The sequence below is a fragment of the Gossypium arboreum genome, chromosome 2, assembly GCF_025698485.1.
Source record: "Gossypium arboreum isolate Shixiya-1 chromosome 2, ASM2569848v2, whole genome shotgun sequence".
In the NCBI taxonomy this organism is placed as follows: Eukaryota; Viridiplantae; Streptophyta; class Magnoliopsida; order Malvales; family Malvaceae; genus Gossypium; species Gossypium arboreum.
In genome coordinates this window covers 72,001,784-72,011,929 of record NC_069071.1, presented here as the reverse complement: position 1 = coordinate 72,011,929, position 10,146 = coordinate 72,001,784, and the positions used below count along the sequence as shown (strand labels likewise).

The 10,146-nt window shown below is 33.4% G+C and overlaps 1 non-coding gene across 1 annotated transcript; it reads left to right on the top strand.

Annotated features, from left to right (window-relative positions):
• The first annotated feature begins 621 nt into the window (after window positions 1–621).
• On the top strand, window positions 622–728 carry LOC128289925 (small nucleolar RNA R71). Its single transcript, XR_008279566.1, has one exon. It is a non-coding gene; the product is annotated as a small nucleolar RNA R71 (small nucleolar RNA).
• Window positions 729–10,146: the final 9,418 nt, after the last annotated feature.

The window sequence follows — 10,146 nt, the reverse complement described above, 5'->3', positions numbered from 1 at the left end:
TGCCATGTACACTTTTAACAAGTTCTCCAAACTGTTTGATGCCTCATCTTGAGGTTGTTTTAGAGCTTGCTGATTAAACCCTTGAGATTGGTTGGGTCTATGCTGCAATAAGTTGTTGTTTGGTCCATTTCCTTTGTTGCTCCAAGAAAAGTTAGGATGATTATGCCATGAAGGATTGTAGAAGTTGGACTGGGGTCCTTTTCCACTGCTATTTTGATGTTGGTTCCCCACATAGTACACTGATTCGAGATTTGACGGACAAATCTCGAAAGAATGACCTTCCCCACTGTTCACACAGGAAACTACTTCAAATGAACTTGGTGGCTGAGCTACAAATTATTAGCATTATCAGCGGTAAACTGTTTTAACATAGAGGAAATAGACGATACCTGAGTTGATAATGAAGTGAGGGCATCAACTTCATGAACTTCAGCTACACGTCTTCCTGAAGCTGTTCGATTTCTTGGCCATTGATAGTTATTACTCACGATCCTCTCAATGATTTCATAAACCTCACTATAAGACTTAGAAAAAATTACACCATTCACAGAAACATCTGCCATCAATCTTGTATGTGCATTGAGACCATTATAGAATGTCTCCAACTAGATACAATGTGGAATCCCATAGTGAGGACACTTACAAAGTAACTCCTTAAATCACTCCCAAGCCTCATACAAAGACTCGTCATCCAATTGTTGGAATGTTGTGATCTCGTTCCTCAACTTAGCAGTTTTGCTAGGCAGGAAATACTTAATCAAAAATCTCTCTGTTAAGTCTAGATATGGAACTTGGTGGCAATGAATTGAGCCATGCTCGTGCTCTATCTCGTAATGAGTACGAAATCAACTTCAACCCAAGTGTGACTTCAGTCGCACTGGCTATCTTGACTGAATCACTCACCTTCATAAACAATCAAAGGTGGAGATATAGGTCTTCCGTGGGCATACTACTGAATTGGCCCACCATTTGGAGCATTTGAAACATCACTAGTTTCAATTCAAATTGGGTTGCCTCAATATCTGGCCTTCTAATTCTTGGATTTAACTTACTGAAAAGTGGCACAGCATATTGTCTGATGCATCGATCCCTATCATTGGCAATAAGGATAGGATTTTGTACATAATCGGCTTCATTACTTTGGTCTTGATTCTGATATCCAAGGTCCATCTCAACTTGTCTTTCAGCTGTTTGTTCACGTCTTCTTTGTTTGAAAGTTTGGTCAATTTTAGGGTCTACAGGGAGTAAATCAATAATTCAATCTATACTTATAAACACCTGAAAAGAAAATTACAAAATTGAATAGAATAAGTTAGTATTGTTAGAAATAAACCAAATTGGAAGTAAATAATGTCATAAAAAAATGACTATGACAACAGTTAATAATCCCCCGCCACAGCGCCAAAAACTTGTAACGAATAGGTTTGTGCAACTGTACACAATCGTTATCAAGTAATAAGTAAGTATCGAGTTATCGTCTCCACAGGGATTGTATGTGTGTTAAATAACTTAATTGTAAAATTATACTAGTAACTTGGTAAATAAAAATACAATATGGTTGAGAAGTGATGATTAAAATTAAATCTATTAAACTAAATGCAATGATCCCTAATGAAAATTATCCTCAGTATGAAAACTATATGAATGAAATAGATTTTAGCAAAATTAAACACAATTTGCAACAATTATAACATAAATAAACTAGGACAATTACTTTAATTAAACTCATTTATTATCAACATGCTTAATAACATTCGGAAAAACATTCCATGGCAACTCGATCTTTCATGAGTTTGGAAACCACATTAGGTCCTTTTGGAATCCTTCATGTAGTAAATATGCATTTTACTGATCCTTATTTATTAAGGGTTTCTTAGCATTCGTGCGAGGTAACAGGGATGTGCTTGGTTTGAAACAGTTTAATCACACAAATCTAACAACTATGCATATAAACAAAGCTTGGTTAAAGTTGTTATGCAACCTGTAATTTAATCGGGTCAGGATCTAAATTGAGCATGCACATTTCAATTAAGCGTCCATTAACCGTCGTCTAGTTAGGATCGCTCAACTAATTCAAGTGCGTTTCAATCATGTATGAACAAAATAAAAACTTGATTTTAATTGAAAACATGATCGATTAAGGCACAAACATTGTAAGCATGAATCAAATAAATATTATTTAATCAAAGCAATCATCCTAGCTTAAATAAAATTAAGCTAACATTGTTGTATCAAGAACAAAGAACACATAGCAAACATTTTCAGCTTAAATTAAAGAAAAGAAAGATTAAACCCAAATCAAAGTGGTTGTCACCCAAGACTCCGATCGACGAGGCTCATTCGCTCCTTTGTTTTGCTACTTTGCTTATGGCTCTCAAAGGTGGCCGACCAAGGGCTTTTTAAGAGGTTTAATTGCTAAAATCTCTATGAAAAGATGATGCTAGGCATAGGGAATGGAAAATGCAAAAGAGAATTGAAAGAAAAGAGAGAATGATGAGGGATGATGGATGAGGGATGAGGGATCAAATGAAATCTTATTTATAGGTGAAGAGAGGAGGGTAGTTTGATAAAAATAGAGAGATTTAGTCTCTTCAAGCTCTTCCAATGAGTGGTCGGCCATGCTTAGTGGATTTTGAGTTGAAGTTTTCTTGATTTTTAAGCAATTTAAATGCCATAACAACTCAGGACTGAGACTCAGTCAAATGTAAATCTTTGGGCAAATCTTTAATTTCTTCAACGTTGCAAGACCTTGTGTAATTAAACCAAGAAGTGGTTTATGTGGATAGCCATGTGTAGTCAAATTTGGGTTGTCTTGGTCTTTAATTTTGACGGTTTTTGTAATCTAACAAAGCTATCAAACCTGTCCAAAAATAAATCAAAATTAAAGGACCAAATAATGAATTTATCCAATTTAAATAATTAAATAAACCCAAATTATTAATGAAATATTTTAAAATGAATTATTAAATATAATTTTATATTTTATTATTTAATTTAATCATGCATGGCCCATTTTATGTCTTAAAAATATAATATGTTCAAATAAATATAAAATAAGTCATTTTATGCATGAAAACCATATAATAAAGCATAAAATCACATTTTAATAATTTCCATGTCCTAATTTTAGATTTTCACATATTTCATTAATTTATTAAACAATTACTTAGTTTTAACAATGAATTTAAGTAAAAAGGTGATAAATTATATAGGAAAAATCCTATATATTTTTCAGTTTACACATACGCCTCTAGACAATTGAAACCGCATGAAAAGAATGATCCGATACACGATTTTGAGCTTGTAGCAATTGTATTTGCTTTGAAGATTTGGCGACACCATTTGCACGAAGAAAATTGTCATATCTTCACAGATCATAAAAGTTTAAAGTAGTTGATGACACAGAAAGATTTAAATTTGAGACAACGCAGATGGCTCGAGTTATTGAAAGACTGTGATTTGATCATTGATTATCATCCAAGAAAGACTAATGTTTTACTGATGCTTTGAGTAGAAAATCATCGTTCGCTTTGCCAACTTTGAATACAAGATTGATGTTGATTGACGATGGTTTGATTCTAACTGAAGTAAAAGCTAGACAGATGTTTTTACTACAAATTTACTTCAAATTCATGTTGGTTTCGATGGTAGTTTATACTTCAAAGGCAGAATTTGTGTTCCGAGAAATTTTGATCTCGTCCAGAAGATTTTACAGGAAGCTTATAGTGGTAGTTTGTCTATTCACCCTGGTAGTAATAAAATGTACGGTGATTTGAAACAGATGTACAAGTGGCTAGGCATGAAATGAGAAATTTCAAGGTTCGTGTTGAGATGTTTAGTTTGTCAGCAAGTTAAAGCTAAGCATTAAGTATTTTCTAGTTTATTACAACCATTGATGATTCTAGAGTGGAGGTGGGAATGTGTCACGATAGACTATGTATCAAGATTGCCTTTATCTCCGAGAAAGAAAAAGGTCACTTGGGTTATTGTTGATTGTTTGACAAAATCCACGCATTTCATTCTAGTGCGTACAGATTATTCACTCAAGAGTTGGCAGAGTTATATGCTACTGAGATTGTCAGATTGCACGAGATGCCAGTTTCTATTATTTTTTATAGGGATCTGTGATTTACACCTCCAAGTTACGTAAGCAAGTTACGTGAAGCTCTATGTACTTGCTTGCACTTTAGTATCACATTTCATCCTCAAATCAACGGTCAATCTAAACAAGTAATTCAGATACTCGAAGACATGTTACAACATTTTCTTTTGGAGTTAGAAGGTAATTGGGAAAGATTTTTGCCGTTGGTTGAATTTGCATACAAAAATAGTTATCAATTAAGCATTAAAATGGTTTTGGATGAAAGTGTAAAACTCCATTGTACTGAACTAAGCTCAGTGACAAAAAGTTGTTTAATATTAATTTGATACGAGAAATTGAAGAAAAGGTTAAAGTAATACGAGATAGCTTGATAGCAGTTTTAGATTGACAGAAATCTTATGCGAATTTGAATAGAAAAGACATAGAATTTCCAGTCGACGATAAAGTGTTTTTGAAGATATCGTCTAAGAAGAAAGTTTTTCGGTTCGGTCATAAAGGAAAGTTAAGTCTGCGTTTTATAGGGTTGTATGATATCATTGAGGGAATTAGGTCAGTAGCTTACAGATTAGCTTTGCCATCTGAGTTAGAAAAGATTCACAATATTTTTCATGCATCAATGTTGCGACGATATCGATCAGATCCTTCACATTTGATTTCACCTGTAGATATCGAGATACAGCCAGATATGACGTACTATGAAGAACCGATCAAAATTATAGAATTAAGAAATAAAAGTATAGCTTTAGTAAAAGTTCTCTGGCAGTGTCATGGTATAGAAGAAGCCACCTAGGATTTGGAAGAACTATGAAAGTGCAATACCTGAACCTTTTTTCTAGTAAGATTTTCCAGCATAAAAATTCCTTTAGGAAGAGAGTTGTAACAACCCATTTTCAATAAAATTGAAACAGTGGTTTTAGGATCACAAATCTGATAAGTAAATTATTATTTTAATGTCTATGGTTTGTTAGTAAGGTCGTATAAAAAATTCGTTAAGAAATTTGGACATTTGCTTGCTTAATTAAGTGAAAATGACTAAATTATAAAAGGTGTAAAAGTAGAGTTCTATAAGTTAAAGGTGTCAAATTTCTATGAATTTCTAAAATGAGTGGTCTTAAATTGTAAGTAGACCATTATTATTAGTATTGGACAAAGATGACCATGAGATAGATGTTTTAATTAGTTTAAGTAAAGCTTAATTAAGTAATTTGATAAATAAATAAAGTAAAATATGTAAAAGACAAGGTATCATCTTCTTCAAGTGAATTTCCATCGAAAATTAGAGGAGAGAAAGGCCATAGCTAGGGTTCTTGGTTTGGAAACTTCTAATGCTTGCATGTAAGTGAAATTTGTCTCGTTTTTAATGATTTATATGTTTTCGAGATTGTTGTAGCTTAATCTACCTAGCCCAAGGACTAATTTGCAAAATTGTTAAAGGTTTAGAGTTTTACCATGAACATGCTTGCATGTTTCTTAAAGTTTAATGAAAGATTATGAGTCCTTGTTGTTAAATAAACAAGTTTTGTAAAGGGAATTTGGATGAAATTGTCATTTAGGGACTTCTTCGTAAAAGTAATGAAATACCATGGTAAATTTGTGAAATACTAATTTGTATGGCTTTCTAGAAGTCTTTAGTGAATTCGACTAGTATGAAATGTTAATGAAATTGCTTAAATCTTAGTTTGCGAGCTTGAGGACTAAATTATGAAAAGTTAAAATGTTAGAGACAAAATTGCAATTATGCATAAATGTGGATTATGGATTGAATTTTATGTTTGAGATTGATTGAAACATGTAATTGAATATAAAACTATTTATTTAGATCAAGATAAATATCGACCAGATCTAAACTAAGGAAAGGAAAAAATCACGGATTAGCTCGATCGTATTTCTACACTCTAGTTGTCAATGTAAGTTCATAGTATTTATATGTGTAATTGAATCTCTACTTGTATTTTCATATTATAGTTATCTAACTAAATGCTTATAGTTAATTATTCCATGAATTGAACATACATGCCCCTGTTTGTACTTTAGTGCGCCTAAATTGCACATACATGCCCTTATTCATACTTCAATACCCCTGAATTGCACATATATGCCACTGTTTGTACTTCGATACCCCTGAATTGCACATAAGTGCCCCTGTTTACACTCCGATAACATTGACTCGAGTAAAATATGAATCGTAGTCAAATGTTGTTAAGTTTGATGATATACTATGCTCTTAGTAAGCTTTATAAGCTTATTAGGTTTTGTGGATTGTTTTTTAGATCATTTTGTTGACTTTCAGATGGATCGAACCTTTGGCTGTCACTATCTATCGATGATGTTGGTAGTTCTTGTGTCTCTTAGGGTAGTGGCATGTATATGTGGCTATATAGGTTTTTTTGGTACAATATGTCAATATACTAAACTAAGTTGTTAGGTACTTTATTAAGGTTGTAAGGAGGAATCTTTTCGGTACAATTAGAATTGTATGAAAATGAACACGTTGAATTATTTTGGCTTGAGAATGAATTAGGTGCTATGCTAGAAATGGATCAATATTACATGTTTAGTTGTTGATGTTGTATTATTTGTGGTGGTTATGAAGGGCACATTGGTTGATTGTTGTTAGGACATTAAAATGGTATGTTATGTTAAGTTACTTGTGGCTTCAATTATGGTATGCCTTAATATGAAAATTGAATTAGTTGTGAATGTTTTAAGTGTAGTAATGCATACGATTAAGTGAGGTTGTTTGATTGTGATTGAGTTGCCTCTATGGCATATTAGTTGAATGGGGTTTGGCCATTTGAATTGGTCATTTTATGCATGTTTTAGTATGTTTTGAGGCCTTGGTTATGGGTGCAAATGGCTTGTAGGTATATCCTTGAAGTGGGTGACGAAAATGGCTTGATTTTGGCCAATTTCTTATCCACACGAGCTAAGACATGAAAGTGTCTCAGCCGTGTGTGACACACGGCCTGGCACACGGGTGTGTAAGACCAGTTCGAGTGTTACACAGCCTAGCACACTGGCATGTGGATTGGCCGTGTGACCTAACCTAGAGAGTTACTTGGGCATGGACACGGGCTGGGATACGGCCATGTGTCCCTAGTTTGAAAGTAACATGACTTGAGACATGGGCGTGTGTCTCGGCCTTGAGAGTCACATGGCCTAGCCACACCGCTGTGTAACCCTAGAAGTTTAAAATTTCTATCTTTTTCTTACATGTTTCAAATATTTTTCATTTTGTCCTGAATCATTTCCATAGAGTTTCTAAGGCTTCCAAGGCTCGATTAAGGGACTATATGCATATATATGAATGGATTATACTATGTTGATTTTAATGTTTTAAAATGTATGTGTTTATGTTACGTTTCTATGATAATGCTCTGTAACCCTATTTTGGCGATGGATACTGTTTAGGGGTGTTACAATTACCTTATAAGATGAAAAACTAAGCGTTTGATCGAAAACCTGAAAAACTTAAAAGCTTGACAATTGAGAAAACTATGGTGTTTTTGGGTGTTTTTCTTAACTTCTATAGAGATTTATAACTTAAGAAATTATATAAATCAAAAGGAATTAGGATTTGGAATTCAAAATTGATTCAGAGAGTTGAGAGAACTATGGACAGCACAAGTATGAGAGGAGAAGAAGATTAATGTGGAAATAAAACTATAAATTGGGGTTTTAGGTTGCATTTTAAAATTTGCTCTAATTACCTCTTAAAAACTCACAATTTTGTCTGTTTTACAAATTAGTCCAATTTTCAAAATTGAAGGTCTTTAAAAATCTTTTTCAAAAAATTAATTTAATTTTATAAAAACCATAGTCAAAATCATTACTGCTAAATCATGTTGCAAAATTCTGAACACTCTAAGGCTAAAATCTCAAAAATACCCTTAAAACTCATAGGCCCTATTTTAGGGTGTTACATGTATAGCAAGTTGAGACAGGTGCAAACTGAGTGCACCCTAACAAATATGCAGTTCGCTGACATCCGAGCTCAACTAAGCTAGATGATGAACATGATGTAGAGGCAAGTTGGCATGGGCATCCCTAGTAATACTTAAAATAATCCTCGGAGAGATGGGACGGAGCACATGAAAGTAATTACGCTCTGCTCGAACACGGTTTTGGAAAACCCAAGTGTTCCAGCTCTGAATGAGGTAATTGAGGACGAAATAGATGATCCTGTGGATGACTCCACAACCAATGATGAGACTTGAAAAGTAGAGCAAGAATGAGCCAACCCTAAACAAAAAAAATTTCGTGTAAACAATGCAAATGTGAAAGTGTACACGTTGATTCAAGTAATATAATGATTAGTGTGTATCATCTCCACAGGGATCGATAGTTGATTTGAATTAGTAACTATTACTGAAGATTTAATGAATGAAACAGTACAAAAGGAACAAAGTATAAATTAGCGAAGGGAATTAATGAATGAACTAGTAATATCAATTATAACTAAAAAAAATAACTAAACAATCTAAATGTCGTGGCAATTCATAAGGAACAAATAGAGAGTATTTCTGCAATTGAATGATAAAGGTTGGAATTACTTAGGGAATATTTTCATAACATAATAATGCCATGGAAAAGTTGTGACTAACCTACAGCCTAGATGTTTACTACTGCAGTCTACTTTCATCGAGACTTAAAATTTAATTATTATTTGAAGTCTGTGTATGTCTACAAGACTCACAAATGATAACCCAAGTAACGCTCTGTACTTGTACAGATAACATCTTCTATGTCTAGAGTACTGCAAATACTCTTTCGAGTTCTCACCTATATAAATCGATTAATAATCTGATGTATTTAATCCTTTTAGATTCAAATCCATCTAAGTTCATAATATGTAATCAACTATGCCTAGAGCTTGCACGCATGCATTCTAAATAAACAAAAATTGAATGAAATAATAATCTTAATCACAATCATACCATGGGCATTATAGTCAATTCAATATACACCCAAATATTTCCAACCCGAAGATAATTAGCTCATGGGTTGGGTAATGAAATCCAAAATTAAATCATTTATCAACATACTTCAAGTTTCACAAATCATAGAATTCAAAACCAAGAAAACGAAACAAAGGCAGAACTGCAGTAAGTTCTCACTGTACTCGAACTTCTTATCAAGATTCTACACAAACCCAGGGCAGATTTCTCTTCCCTATCTTTGCATCTGTGATCCCTCTTTTTTAGCTGCTCACTTCTTCTCTTCTAATTTACTCCACCAGATTCTATTATAGAGAGAGTAATTGCTCTGTTTTGTTTCTTATTTTCCTCACAATCTATGTATGTCCTTTCTTATCTTCTCTCCCCTCCTCTTATAGGGTAGATCCATCCCTCTCAACACACAATTTTGCTCCTCTTTTTTCACGGTGATTTATCTAGTACACGTACAATTGGCTGAGAGTGATGTGGATTAAGTGTTGCATCATCTTCCTGGAATTGCCATGGCATTTCTATTGGCAATATATCCCACCATTTTTCAGGGCAATGCTTCACCTCCTTCCTTCTCTTTTCCTCTTCCTTTTCTCCTTCTTCTTGCCTCTTTCATCTTACCTGCACCTATTACCAAAGGCTACCAAAACTCTTTCTAGTAATTAAAAGTAACATAAATTTACAATTGAAACACATTCCAAGCTTTAGTATGTAATGCTCTAGTAATAAGTCTAAAATACAAACATATTTTCTTTATTACAAGTAAATGCTTCAGTTTAGAGGCCTAAAATATAACTCCTTTCAAGAGTTATCACACCCCCAATCTTGAATTTTTGCTTGTCCTCGAGAAAATATGTATAAGTATGTATGAATGTAGGTATACATGAATTCGCCAAAATATTACAAGTACCAGATATATCATTGGACTATCTGAAATATATTTTTCACCTCTATTCTCAGCAGTCTTCATAATAAAGAAAAACTGGTTCGAGTTTTATAGACTTTTTTAGCAAATGAAGTGTAGAAAATGTTTCCTAAATGTAAAAGTTCCTAAATAATTATGCAATTATGACTATAATAGACCTCTCCCAATATATT